Raw genomic sequence first — 16,040 nt, 5'->3', positions numbered from 1 at the left:
CTCTCTACAAGCTTCTCTCTTCCTGTATTACTGGTCTTCTTACACAATTAACATAGTGGCTGGCAAATTTTAGGTACTTAATAAATTTTTACTGACTGCTTTAATTCTAATCAAATATTATTTTGGAATAAGACATCTCATTTTTTCTGAAGTCTTATGCTTTCTATGCATGAGAAGTTTTAGAGAAAGATATTGTTTTCTTCTAGGTTTAATCTGCTTAGCTATAGTCATCAAAGACATACTGGGCTTTATATTTTCATGAGGGCTCTTTCAAATTGTATTCATTTACTCTGAAGATGATGCTCTGGTGACCAGATTGAAGATAAGGAGTTGAAGTGCTGTATTTCAAAGAATAAAGAACTGAGGGATAAACCAGTGATACACTGCAGGCCTGAAAGAGCTCTTGATATTCTTGTCCTTATATCCTGTGCACGGCCATCCTCACCAAAAGAAGTTTCACTCAATTAACCAGAAAACTTAATTAGCCATGCCAGTTAATTGAGGTACAACTGTAGTTCAGAATTGACCCAATTAAATATTCCTCCTCAAGGAGGCATTATAGAGAAGTAAGATTTCTACTAATCCTTATACAAGCATACCTAAGCACTCCCCATCTAGCCATCTGCTAAAAGTGAATACAAATTAAAAAAAAAAGTACAATCGCATGGAATTTCCCTAGAATGAACATTCCTTGGAAGACCAGGTCATGTGCTTTGTTTATTTTTGAATCTTCCAATAAGTGTAGGATTCTCCAAAAATCTTAAGTAAGAAGCAGTTTGGTTTGATTTTTTTTTAAAAAGCACACATGCAATGCATATAGTCTTTCTAAAAGTCTGAGATGTTTTCCCCCTTGAAAATAAACAACTATGGAACCTCATTTTAATGAAAACTGAAATCTACAGATCACAGTGTTTGGATCAATAAACTCCATTTGTTGACTCATAATTGAAATGGAGAGGATCAAGGACTTTTGATTGGCAGGAAATTATTAGTATGCAATAACTTAACTTATAAAGGTATGCCAGTAATATAGTGAGAAATAAAAGAAAATGATTTATTATCAGTCTCTTTTTAAAAAAAAGGAATCATAGATATTTTAAAAAGTTCATTAAAGAAGAGAGCAAACAGCTATACCTCTATGACAGAGATATAAAATACAGAGCACAATGTGACCATAGAGCATTTTTAAAATTAAAATATTCTTTTCAAATAACATCACATTTCAAGTATCTTGACAACTACCAATGATGACAGTTGCCTATAAAATTCAAATGGATTGCTGTTGAACATTGCTGGATTTTTATATTTTATATTTATTTTTAGAAATTAGAAATAATTTTTGCTTTTTATTAGACAGAATGCTTAATAGATGTATTATTCTTATAAAGTAGCTCTAAGAGTCTCTGCTAAAGGCAAAAATCACAACTATAATATAGAAAGTATTTACTGTGAATATGATAAGGTAGAAATCATTCTAACCAGTCCGCTTTTCTCCCCTAAATGATTCTGAATATCATGGAACTTTACCATATTTCTCACATATCTCTTTAATTCTTTCTGTGATACTGCACTCCAAAGGGGTTTTTAGTACATAGTTTCTCACCTCCACCTCCCCATATGAGCCATGACATACCAGATTGGAGCCTTGCTCAAATGGAAGCATGATGAGAGAATCAAACAATCATAAACCTAGAGTCATAAAGTATCTTGGAAGCCACCTAGTCCAATCCCTTTCATTTGACAGATGAGAAAACTGAGGCCCAGGGTTATTAAATGACTTCCCCAAGGTCTAGAGATAGTAAATGTCTCAGAAGTTGGTGATAATGGCAGGAAGAGTTTCTAACTTGGAAGAAGAAAGGAAATGTAACATAGGTAAAATGAAAGAAAGGACAGCAATATTCTTCTTCCTAAGGCAACATGGTGACTAATTATTGAAAGGATAGTAAATTAGGAATTGTGCTAGCCACAGAAGACTAGATCAAGATTAATGTTTGTTTTACCCTGCAAATCATTTTTAATAAAACATTTTTGAAAATGTAGACTTATTTTTCAGGTACACCAAAGAAAAGGAAGGGAATGTAGATACACAGGTCTGGAGAACATCCAGGAATTGAGGGCCTTGGCATAAATTAGTGGCAATGGCTGAAAGAAAGGTATTGGGTCCTGAAACAGCTACAGCCCACCACGCCTGGGATCCATTTATAGGAAAATATGTTGTTAATTTTTTTGTCATTGCATATTCCATCAGGGCATTTTACATCACAATCCTATATATAAAATACAATTTAATCAACAATACTATTGAAGTTTAATGTGTTTGAGATTTCATCCTGACTTGAAGGGTATGCTTAACTTTGGGAGAACCTCACACTTATTTGGCTTTCTTCTACTGAGTAGGTGAAATATAGGAATTTGAGAATGTCCCCCAATAGGAGTGGGAACTATTCTTCCAAACAGGCTCACAAAGTTCCAAATATAGAATCAATTTTGTTTACACAGGAAAAAGACACAATATAGATTCATATTCCAGGGTTGAAAGAGTTCCTTTCTTTCTTCTGGTAGGCTTTCTTTCCCCTCCATTAAGGATACCTGTAAAATTACCCTGACCACAATTCAATTCTAGATGTTAATTTCCCTAATCACAATAATTTATCTCCTGACTCTGTGCCTTTGTATAAACTTACCCCTTTTTCAGCCTCCTCCAATCTTTCAGAATGTTTTCCCTATTCTTCTCAAGTTCTTGTAATCCCTACTTTTCTTCAAAACTCAGCTCAAGTGCTATCTCCTACATGGGGCCTTTCCTGATTCCTCCAGCTATTAGTACCCTCTCAGTATTACATCATTATATATATATATATATATATATATATGTGTGTGTGTGTGTGTGTGTGTGTGTGTGTGTGTGTGTATATATATATACAAAATATAATATAATATATGAAATAATATAATATATTGTAATAACATATATATAAACATATAACTATAATTCATATGTTTGCAAGAAAATATAACATTTCTCAGGGAAGGTTCTGTTTCATTTTTTGCTTTTTTGAAAAAATATACTATTGCTAGGATTTGAGAATCCCATCTCACATACTGTCTGGCACTTAGTAGTTGTTTTTTGAATTGAAGCTGAATTGATCTGGCTCTGGGAAAAGGGATGAAGGGAATCAGGGATGCAATCCTCCCACCAGGTACCCTGACTCTGCACCGTTACCATATCACATCCCTTTATCTATCTACCTAAGTATCTATTCACCTACCTATCTGTCACTGTTCTAGCCCCTTGTCATTTTGGTCTTTTAAATCCTCCAACACTGATGTCTTCAGCACTGTTTCCTACCATGCTTTTCCTGTCCCAGCTACTTAAGATTTCATGTTATACTACTGCTATATTACAGCAGTAGAGTGTATGAAGGTGAGAAGAGAAGTCAATTATATTGAGGAAGATATTCTTTGGTTTTTTATCACTCCATTTTCTCCAGAGAGTTTTTTGACTGTGGCAAGGAAAAGAACTAGTACAAAGTTAGCCAATATTCATTTTAAGCTGTAGTTGCTCTTGTTCACATATCTTATGCAGAGTTAACTTTCTAAATACATAATACCATCTGCCAAACCCTGCAATAAAATGAAAAAGTAAATATGATTGATGTATGGAATATGTAACATTTTTTAACATAAGGTTAATTATACTTTTTTTTTGGCAAATTCTACTGTATCCACTTTTGATAACTGCTAATGCTCTAGTGGGTCATAAAACCATGGAGTGGGAATTCATGTTACAGAAGTTCAACTCTTTGTGGACTATTTAAATTTTCCCCCTAAGAAGAAGGAATATTATTTTCCATTTCCAGAACTGAGTTATCAAATATAACTATAGGCTATAAAGAATAAGGGAGACTTTTGTTACTTTTTCCCTCTTACTTTATTGCTGTCAAACCCAAGATTTGGAGAGTTGTCATATGTAAGGGAAAGGAAAGTGTTGATCAGAGTAGAACCAGATCCAGTACACTGACTGGAATAGCACTGATAACAGTGTTTTTAGACACTAGAGATGTCTCCTGATTATTGGCTGATGGAGGTGCAGAAAGAGAAACATCTTCCCTTGTGGTGTATAAAGACAGATTGAAAACTGACTTAGTCTCTTTTGTGCATTTTCTCTATCTTTAACTTCCAAACCAGAATATAGTAAGGTAGTGGAGAACAAAATTTTGTTCCTTCCTTCTCTGTCCTCCTGATCAGTACTGGCAATTTGCTGAAGTACATGACAAGCTTCAAACGGCAGTTCCTAAACCTCCAGTTTCTAAATGAATGAATGAATTATTGAATGCATGGATGAATAAAGTTTATTAAAGACTTACTATCTGTGAAATTCTGGGAATGCAAATTCAAAAGCAAAGATGTTATTGTCCTCAAGGCACTTACAATTTAATAGAAAAAAACACAGAAGGCAGTGGTGGCCAAGGAGGAGTATTTGGAAAGTCATAAGGATAGGTTGAAATATCCTTTTGGGGGGCAATGGTAATATTATTTTGCTTGGTTCTGCATATGGAAAGCTGGACGGAGGGAGTGTGGGCAAAGTTACAGGCAAGAAGATGGGCGTAATATATAGCATAAAGCTTTACTAATGCCAGCTAGAGTGAACCATGTGAGTGAACAACTTACCATTCAGGACACCAAAGATCTCTGGGTGGGAGTTCCAGAGATGAAAGTATGAAATAGTCAGGTCAGAGTTTCTGATTTAGACAGACCTCAGCAGGGTAGCAGGTAAGAAGATGGCTGCAATGTGTTTCTGGCCAACTACTTTTGCATTTATGTTTCCTTTTCAAAACAAAAAGCTAATACTAGACTTCTTCAGAATGGTCTTTCTATGCCTAAAATAGAAAAGCAGTCAGCCAGGTTATTGAAAATAATAGCTATTGATAAGAGAACATTTAAAAGCACAAAAGTAGCTAATGTAGACAGGTTTTTCACATCACTTTAGGGCAAATAGTCTGAAAGTAGACTTTCTCAGTTTGGTATATTACCTTGGGGTCAATAAAAAGGTTAATATTTCCCTGAATTTAATATTCCTGAGTTTTAGAATTTAGGCATTGGATCCCTGAAAGGGAGATTTCCTCAATAGTGTATGTACTACTTGGAGAAAACAAAATAAAACGAAAACAAAACTGCCCAAATGGTTGCCAAAGGACAATCACCATATCATAGAGGGTCAGGAATTTTAGATATTATCTATTCTTTATACTTGTTTTTGGCCATGAATAACTTATATAGTGCAGATCTGAGGTGAATGGTAAGATTGTTGTTGTTATTTTGTTTTTGTTTTTTGTTTGTTTTTAGCAGTCTCCAAAGAATCTTTACATTGCAGTTGAAATCTAATAGGCTCTTCATGTACTTTATTTTTCTGTTTTTGCTCATAGATTCCTGTGAGTGCTTTTTGTCTTATGCACTTTCTGCATGGCTGGCTGAGATAAAAGATATCCCACATTCTAGAATCCTATTGATTTCCCACTGAGTTCAAGTGTAGGTGCTGGGACTATGTTATATTCATTTGGGGAAACACAGACATGAGCAATACCTACATATAATCTTTGAAATTACACAGTTGCAAAACTCTAGGAGTCAATCAACATAAAAAAGTGACCCTCTTAGTATCAGGATCCCAAGATTAGGTTTTTTTTTGTGTGTGAACCCAAAGTCTTAGGGAACTCTGGTCCAAAGGTTTTACTTGGTTTATAAAGGGGGTTCAGAAAGCTTTCACATTTTGGAACTGAGAGTTGCTAAAGTTGGGTATTCTATGGGTTGCTATCATATTCAGTTGTGTCCAACTATTTGTGACCCCCTTTGGAGTTTATTTTTGGCAAAGATACTGGAGAGGATTGCCAATTCTTTCTCCAGGTCATTTTATAGATGAGTAAACTGAGTCAAAGAGGGTTAAATGACCTGCCTGGGTTCACACGGCTAGTATGCGTCTAAGGTCAGATTTGAACTCAAAAAGATGAATCTTCCTGACTCCTGGACCAGCACTCTATCCACTGTGCCAAATAGCTGCCGATTGTGTGGGTAGTTATAAGGGCTTTTATGTATAGTTATATATCTATATAACTTCAATGAGTGAGGACCGCATCTGTCTGATTCTAACACACATGGATGATTGGCAAATAATGTCCATTGGAAGGGAAATCAAGGTGATGAGTTCTATAAGACTTACTTATAATAGAATGGTTAAAAATCTCATCATAGTTCAGAAGAGAAAAAAAATTTAAAAAATATGGATGAGAATTAGGTTGAGAGCTCTCAAGCAGGAAATTAAAAAGACAAAAGAGAAAATAATTTAGAACGTGTGGAGTCTTTAAATAAGTACACTTTGACAATTATATTGGCACATTTGGCACTCAACATATGGAGGTGAAAAACAGATAGGACATAATCAAAAGGCAACAATTTTGGAAAAACACATTAGTTCTATGCAACCCAAGTTGGCATCTCAGGTCTTGAAGCTCTAAATCTATGCTTCTATTATCTAGAGAGGTTGAAAGAGTACATAGGAGTGAAGGCTGAAGAATTGAATTAATATTTCTGGAGTAAATCACACATTCTCTCACATCTATCTATCAATCTATCTGTCCCATCATCATCATCATCATCATCAACAATATTTCTATAACTATCTGTCTATATTGATAGAGCAGAGAAAATCAAAGACACATGGGGAAAGAGGAGGAAAGAGATAGGGGAATATACTCTTTCTTGACTTGAAAGGAAAGAAAGCTCAATTTTATTTTTCATTTCAAGGTCTTCCAGAGGTTTGTGGGGAAATAAGAATCACTAGGAAGGAAGATTACTCTGAACATTTAGATTCTTATTTCTTGGAAATGTTATGGTTTGGGATGGAATAGAGACCATACAACAGATCCCATTTTGAAAAGTAGTTAATTCAGGTGACCTTTTCCGATGAAATATTATATGCTTCTTTGATCACTTCCTATCCTAAGGGAGGAACCCTAGGTGTATCTGGCATTAAATGTATGTAGATGAAAGGGGAAAAAAATCTGAAAGTCCTAGAGATGAAAACATAACATTTAGCTTTCCTCTCAAGTCAAGAAAAAATGTTTCCCCCATTCCTTCCCTCTTCTTTCCTTATATAAGTATTTCCTCTGAATTTCTAAGGAAATAGTCAATATGTAAAAGTGTATATATATACACATATATAATATATGTGTATATGTACATATGCACATACATATATGTATGTATATGTATATTTATTTGTGTGTTTATAAGTGTGTATTGGTGTTATGCATTGTGTGTTATGGTATATTTTATGTGTAAGTTTATTTGTGTGTGTGTATGTGTGTCTATGCTATTACTAAGTTGCACCCAGGTTTAACTGAACAATAAAAATAATGAATAAAAAATGAGGAACATTGAAATTCTGGAATCTATTATTTGGTAAATTAGTTTAAGGAATAAAGGCAAAATCACAGAATCAAAATTTGACTGTCATTTATGAACTTATCAAGAGAATTATGAGGCCGTATTATATTATGGGCAATCAGCCTAGCTACTAAAGTTATTAAAGAGGTTAACTAGAGATGGTATATGAAAAAAATGAAGCCAAAAGTCATCTAGCAAATGTCTCATGAGTGAGAATTGTCAGTGACTTCTATTAACTTGGTAGTATATTACATTCAGTGGGTGAGAAAACTTGGCAAAGTATATATTTCATCACAACAGGTGATATTCAATCAGGCAATCACTCAGTAAGCATTCATTATTCACTATATGCCAGGAAATCCTCATTCCCTTACTGGGAGCTAGTGAATAAAGCAGAATTGAAAACAATTCCCTTTCTCAAAGGGATTACAATCTAGAATGGGGGTGGGTGGGTTACAAAATGTATCATATTAAGTATAGATAAAGTACATACAAAAGAACTATTTACTATATACATATATAAATATGTGTATATGTATATGTGTACATAAATAGGTATATATATGTATATACACACATACATGCATATATGTAGTATATAATTGTTTGCATATTATTTCCCCAATTAGAATTTTAGTGCCTTGAGGGAGCGATTTCCCCCCCCTTTTCTTTGTATTCTTAGCACCTAGCACAGTACCTAGAAGATAATAAACACTTAACAAATACTTATTGATGCTGATAATGATTCAATAAATTAAATAATTCAATGAACATTGAATAAATGCCTACTATGTACCAGCCACTGTGCCAAGCACCGTGGATACAAAAGGAGTCAAAAGATAGTCCCTGCCCTCAATGATCTTACAGTCATGATGATAATCAGAAGGTGATTTTTTTTTCTAGGTAGGCATTAGTTTGTACAGGGTTCCTGAAAAGTTTCTTGAAAAAGTTTGCAATAGAGATATGCTTTAATGAAAACTAGGATTCTGAGAGATGAAATTGAAGAACAAAAACATTTTTTTTTCTGGGATGGAGGACAGTCAATATAATTGTACAGAGACAGGAGATGGATTGTTATGTGAGAAGATCAGTAAAAGGCTAATTTGGCTAGATTGCAATCTATGTGATAGATATTAATATGCAATTAAGACTGGAAAAGCAGGCCTAGGGCCAATTAATTTAGATGCCCCAAAAGTGATTTTATGTTTAATGCTAGAGGTAATAGAGAGCTACTGAAGTTTATTGAGTTAGGGATCTATACTTTAGGAAAATCACTTTGCTATCTATATGAAAGATGGCCTAGAGAAGGAGAGACTTGAAATAAGAAGATCTATAGGTTATTTAAGTAATTTAGGTTAAAGGTAATAATAATGTAAATGTAGCATGTGTTTATATAACTAGTGAGAATGCATAGAAAGAGGAGGTTTTTAGAAGAAGAAATAAGACGTTTCAATAATTGAGAGGAGTAGTAAATGAGATTGCAGAGTTGAGGATGAGAATGTTGTGAAATCGAATGATTGAAGGGTATTGGTATCATTGAAATGAAAATGGAAATTCAGTTTAGAAATTTTAGAAGAGTACCAGAGTATTCTTTTAGAAGAATAATTTTTTTCCAGTTTAGAAATCATAGATGGGCCAGCTAGGTGGCACAGTGGATAGATCACCAGCCCTGGAGTCAGGAGGACCTGAGTTCAAATCTGGCCTGAGACACTTAACACTTACTAGCTGTGTGACCCTGGGCAAGTCAGTTAACCCCAACTGCCTCACAAAACAAAACAAAACAAAACAAAAAAACAAAAAATGAAATCATAGATAAATTAAGCCATGGAGTTAAGATCAGAACCAACATGTTTCATATTTTTCTACGTGTTTGGGTAAAATGGACTTGAGAGGTACCCCCTTCTTACACAGAATTATTTTGACAGGTTCATCCTCATTTCTGTGTATGGTATACTTCTTAAGCAAATGGATCTGTGATCTCATTGAAGTAAATATTCCTTTCCATCTTGTGACCCATCCATGCCTGTCCACATGTGTAACTCTCATTCATATTTTCACATTAATTCACCACAGGGGGTCAACCAAATATTCTAGAAACCTTTTTACTTCTCAACCTGTGAGGATGCTAATTTAGCATATTCTCTATCCATCTTATATATCACACTCTTGCCCTAAAATCAATCCATCTTCTTTTTTATCTTACATTTATTTTTATTAAAACCTTTGTTAGGATTCTTCTTATTTTACTCACATAAAATGGTGTAATAAGATTACAGTTTGCCAGTAGAAGTAAGCATCACTGGGCTAGACAGCTCTCACAAAATGAGGAGTCAGCTTTGACAAAAGGTTTTCAATAAATCACTTTGGTGTACAAAGACTTCCTCCCTCCCACTGTCTATCTTGTTAAATTATACAAAGACACATACAACTTAGGTAATATTAATCTTCAAACATGGAATTGGTAACAGAAATGCAGGACCTTATTTCATGAATTAATAATAACTATTTCCATAGCCTATTTCTTAAAATGGCCTTGTGAGTTTGAAAATGTAGAGATTATTTTCCCTATTTGATGGACTGAATTTAGAAAAGTGAAAAGACTTGCTTTAGTTCACACAATTATTCAGAGTTAAAGTCTGGACTTCAAACTCTGATTCTTTGACTCCTATTCCAAGTTTTGATGCACTACACTACAAACATTATAATATGATACAGATGTTTAAAGAACCTTATATTACAAAAGTGTGACCAAGAGTAATAAAAGAGATGTGGTGTAGGTGGCAAATGTAGCAACACTCATGGGCAGTTCTGAGGCTTCAGATATGTACTATCATCATACTGAGATATGCTGATCAATAGCTAAGCCCAGCCATGCAGTACATTTTCACTGAGGTCGTCAAAACAACTCAGTTGGCAATTAAATATATCTTAGAAATGGAACTACTGTAGCACAAACACGTTAAATAATGTAGCTGTGCTCAATTACAGTGAGTTAGGGAAGGAAAACAAAATGTATTTTTTTTTACATTTCTAGTGGATACTGCCTTTCCCTTTCAGTGGGAAAATGTTCACATTGCTACTAAAATCTGTTTTTGCTTTTAGGAATGGAACAAATTCCTCTCTTTTAGGGTCTTACATTTATTCTTCTTTCACTCCTCTAATGTTTATTAAATGTGGAAAAAAATCACTTAGCAAATATACTTATTAGTCTCTGAAAAATTCACATAGATATCAAACAAAAGCAAAAGAAACACTGCATTTATTTTTTACATTTTTTAATTAATAAAGTATTTTTTTCCCGTTACATGTAAAGATAGTTCTCAACTTTTGTTTATACAAGCTTTCCAATTTCAGATTTTTCTCCCTCCTTCCCCTCCCTCCCCCCTCCCCTAGACAGCGGGTAATCTGATATAGGTTTTGTATATATATATATATTTATATTTATATATATATATACACACACACATACACACACATATATATATACACATAATATATATACACACACACACACATATATATATACACACACATATATATATATACACACACATATATATAAATATATATACACATAATAACATTAAACATATTTCTGCATTAGTATGGTTCATTCAGCATCTATACTCCACAGTTCTTTTTTTTTTTTCCTGGATTTGGAGATCCTCTTCTATCATGGGTTCCCTGGAACTCTTCTGTACCATTGCATTGGTGAGAAGAATATAGTCCAACACAGTAGATCAACACTCAATGTTGATGATACGGTGTACAATGTTCTTCCGGTTCTGCTCATCTCACTCATCATCAGCCCAGGCAAGACCCTGCAGGTTTCTCTGAACTCCTCCCGTTCATTGTTTCTTACAGCACAATAGTATTCCATTGTATTCATATACCACAGAAACACTTCATTTATTAAATGCCTAAAGTATGCAGATCTGGGCCTAAGAATGTTACCTCAGTTTCCTTAGCTGTGAAATGAGGGAGTTAGACTAAATGATCTATCAAATTTCTTCCAGTTCTAAAGTCTATGCTAATTAATATATCATGATTAAACAGAGGACATTTCTAGCTTCCAGGGAGCTTAAATTTTATAAGGAGATACATGTATACAAAGTATTCAAGAATAAGTAAGAGAAAAGTGATGGATGATATTTTGCAAATTGCCCAATACTTTTAATGATTCCAATTTTTCTCTTGGTGCAACTTCTACATCTTTTCAATATAATTTCTCTCTTGGAAAAAAATCTGTGGTTGTGAATCAAAATCTTCAAGGAATAAAGACATGGATGACCCAAAGATCAGTGGAGATGTATGATTTTTGTATTACATTTTTATGATCTTCCCTCAAGGAAAGATGTAAAGGATATCATTGGGTAAATGTATAATCAGAAAAGGAGGTAGGCTGGTTATATGCTGTTAAGTGCTATAAGAGATGGGTAGCCAAGGTGCTTCCTTATTATTTTTTAGATGGAAAAACACATTAATGAAAAACTGGAGGAATGCCAGTAGCATGGTAGATACATTTTGGAGGAAATATTTAATAACATAGAGAAGCACACTGGACGAAAAGGAATGAGTGGGTTACTATTGGCAGAGAAGGAGGAAATAGTGATATTGATATCTGATGATATTTTGAAGTATGGTCTGTGTAGCAGGCACGAAGAACACAGCTTTTTGTTTAATGAAGATCCGAAGTCAATTTCAAATATCTTTATCTTGATGAAGCAATACTTTAAAGCAATGTTTTATATCTTATAATCATTGCCAATTGTACTTAGAAAAAGTCATTCAGATCATCAGTTATGCATTAGTACTGAATATGGTGATATTTAAAACAACCATAAAAATAGGAGTTTTGGGCATCTCAGGCATTTCCTTTCTTGAACCTTTTTTGGTAAGTGATTAAATGTTGTATGTAAGCTAAAATTCCTGTAAGCTACTTTAAGAGACCCTGGCAATGTAAATAACAATGATTGCATGTTGTTTTTTTTTAATATTTTAGTAAATAACTGGTCTTACTGACTTTCCCCAACATTCCCTCAGGACTTAACTCTTTTAGTTGTTAATGTGTCATTGAAATGTTAAAATTCTGCATATTTTAATGATAATTTGGTGTAGAACCATTGATGATACATAGATTGGTTGTAGTACATAATAGCATGCATGGTAGGGAAGAAAAATTATTTTAAATGATCTGATTACTCTTATAATACAACAAATGTTAAGTAAGTTAAGTTTAGGAACTAGATTGTGACTGAATGAATAGGGGCTGGGCCTGAGATTTCATTTGGCTTAGGGAACTTCTTGGTAAAAAACAAAACCCAAACCTTACTCTACCAATGCAAGTCTTCATTTTCTTATGAATTAGAATCTTATATGATTACACAGAACAGTGAAAGGTTAAAGCCCCATCAGGGCCTCTGAATCCTTCTTGTCTTCAAGGTCTTAGACATCTATTCCTATTGTCTTGTGTTGGGGAGGAGGCAGTAGATGGGATAAAACTCAGTAACTCTAACTTCTGGTGCAAAGGGGGTCATCTGCCCTGGGAAATACATCCATTGGGGATTTTGACTGGTGTTATCATACCTATCAAACTATATTGGCTGATATGCAAAGAGGAACTAAGGAAAGAAAGAAACCTTCCACAGAGCAAAAGAACAAAAATTCACTATATATTGATTTCTAATATGAATTAGGAAAAGTACTTGTATAAATGCAAATTTTACTAATCCTCAAATAGCTTTAAGTATATTGGGATTGGAAGGAAGCAACCACAGAAAAACAATTATATTATATGAATTCAATAATATAATATATGAATTCAAAACCAATAGCTTTATGAGTCCTAAAAAGGATTCAGAATGGAATTGAGGATGGGAGGGAGCAAGAAAGACTTCCTCAAGAAGTTGAACTTTTTAAGTTAATTGAATGCAAAATTCGTTGATTTGTTCTTTCTTTTATTAGTGAAATAGTTAGAGAAATAAAATTTCCCCTCAGAACTGCTTTACATATATTCCATGAATTTTGGTATGTTTTATCTCTATTGATATTTTATTATTGAAATTTTCTATTGTTCTTATAATGTGCTCTTTGAACCATAAATTCTTTAGAATTATGATATTTAATCATCATTTACTTTAAGGAGGTCCTTTAATAAATATCATTTTTCTTGCATTGTGATTAGTACATTATATGTTTAGTATTTCTACTTTTCTACATTTTTGGCACAATTTTATGACCTAATACATGGAGAGTTTTTGTAAACTCCTCTATTTAGCTTAGAAATATGTAAATTAATTTCTATTTCCACTTATTCATCTCTAGAGACCTTTTGTTGAAATTTTTCTCAAGTTTTAGCCTTTTTAAAAATCATTTTCCTTTATCTTTTGATTAGATTTGTCTAGGTTTGAAAGGGAGGTAGGGGGCAACAAGGTGGCCCAGTGGATAAAGCACCTGCCCAGGATTCAGGAGGACCTGAGTTCAAATCTGGCTTCAGACACTTGACACTTACTAACTGTGTGACCCTGGGCAAGTCACTTAACCCTCATTGCCCTGCAAGAAAAAAGAAAGAAAAAAAAGAAAAAAGGAAAGAAAGAAAGCATAAAAGAAAGGGGGTAAATTAAGGATTGTCGCTATACCAGCTATTCCTCCTTCTGATTCAATTAATTTTTCCTTTAAGTATTTATCTTCATTCATATTAAGTACACACATAGTATTGATATTGATATATCATCTATGGTACCTTTATGTATAATGTAATTTCCCTGCTTTCCTCTTTTAATCATATCTATATTTACTAGGATGGACTGGTCTATCAAATGCAGTATGCTACAGTGGAAAGAATGCTGGATATGGCATCATAGGACCCAGTTTCAAATTCCATTTCCACCATTTACTATTCAAGTCAACAAGCCTAATACATATCAGGGTCTGAGCTAAGTTCTGAGGACACAAGAAAGGGAGAAAAAGCAAAATAAAAATTAAACAAAAACAGTCTCTGCTCTCAAGGACCTCCTAGTCTAATAGAAAAGAAAACATAAAAAAGACTCTATGCAAATAAGATATATAGAGCATAAACTGTACATAATATAAGAGGGAAGTAAGTTTAAGGAAGACCAGGAAAGACTTCTTGCAGAATATCATATTTTATCTGAGAATTGAAGAAAACCAAGAAAACCTACTACCTGTATGACCTTTGGCAATTAACCTAACCTCTTTGTACCTCAATCTACTCATCTAGAAAATATAGGATGGTCTTACAGGTCCTTTCCAATTCTAAAATCTCTGAACTACAGCTTCTGTAGAACAAGGTGATAAAGACAGAACATGGAGGAGACACGATATACACATTGCCTATAACACACAATACATTTTAAAATGATCATTCTCTTTATGTTTAACAGATATTTTTTGGTGAATGATTATGGATTAGGAGATTTTCCCTTGCCTATTTCCTACAACATATACTCATTATTTCCCTCCACCCCTTTCTAATTCCTTTGCCTCTTTCCTGTGATATGGCATGCATATTTTCTGAAACCATTCTCCTACATCCTAAAGGAAAAACAAAAACAAAAATAAACATGTTATTGGAACTATTTTCTATGGCTATTGTATCATCTCCCCCCATCCCCTGTCTCCTTTTAGCAAACTCCCCAAAATATCTGGCAACACCCACTTTCTCAACTTCTACTTTTCAACCCCTTATAGTCTAGTTCTCAGACCCCACCATTCAATATAAATTACTCTCTTCAGTGTTGCCAACAATCTCTTTTTTTTTTGTGAGGCAATTGAGCTTAAGTGACTTGCCCAGGGTCACACAGCATGTAATTGTTAAGTGTCTGAGTCCAGATTTGAACCCAGGTCCTCCTGAATCCAGGGCCTGTGCTCTATCCACCATGCCGCCTAGCTGCCCCAAGTTTTTCTAAAGTGGATACCATCTTTCAGTCATCATCTTTTCCTAACAATTAGCACAATGCTTTGCAAGTAGTGGGTGGTTAATAAATTCATATTCACTTGTTGATTCGATTGCCCAGGCCCATTTCATGGGTATGAAACATACGTTATTTTGTTAACTGATGGTTAAGATTTATATGGTGTCTGAATGTATGTAAAGTGCTTTACACATATAATCTTTATTGATACTGGAAACAACCATGTGAGGCAGGTGGTATTATAATACCCATTTTATGGATGAGGAAATTATGACTGAGAGAGGTTAGCATATGTGCTGCTGAAGCAAGCACGATTGAGGGAGGTTGAGTCGCTTTTCAAGTGTTACATATAAAGTAAAAGTCAGAGTCAGGATTTGAATCCTAATTTTCCTGACTCTTGAGTCTCATGTCCTATCCAGTATACGAAACTGCTTCCGCTTCAATATTTAATAGCTCTATTGCTTCATCCTCTCTTCATTGACAGAGATAACTGTTCCTCTCTGACTTAGAAGATGATCATTATGAGTTACAATGACTGGAAAATTCACTACCCTGTTGTGAAAGTGAGTTCATCTAAACCAAGAGAGGCTAGTCTTTGGATAGGAGCCATATATATAGTCTTTTTCCCCTCCTGAATGAAAATCTCTTCCATCCTTTTCATATCTT

The sequence above is a fragment of the Dromiciops gliroides genome, chromosome 3 (assembly GCF_019393635.1).
Source record: "Dromiciops gliroides isolate mDroGli1 chromosome 3, mDroGli1.pri, whole genome shotgun sequence".
Lineage (NCBI taxonomy): Eukaryota > Metazoa > Chordata > Mammalia > Microbiotheria > Microbiotheriidae > Dromiciops > Dromiciops gliroides.
The sequence above is the reverse complement of the archived record's forward strand: the minus strand, read 5'-3'. Positions refer to the sequence as shown.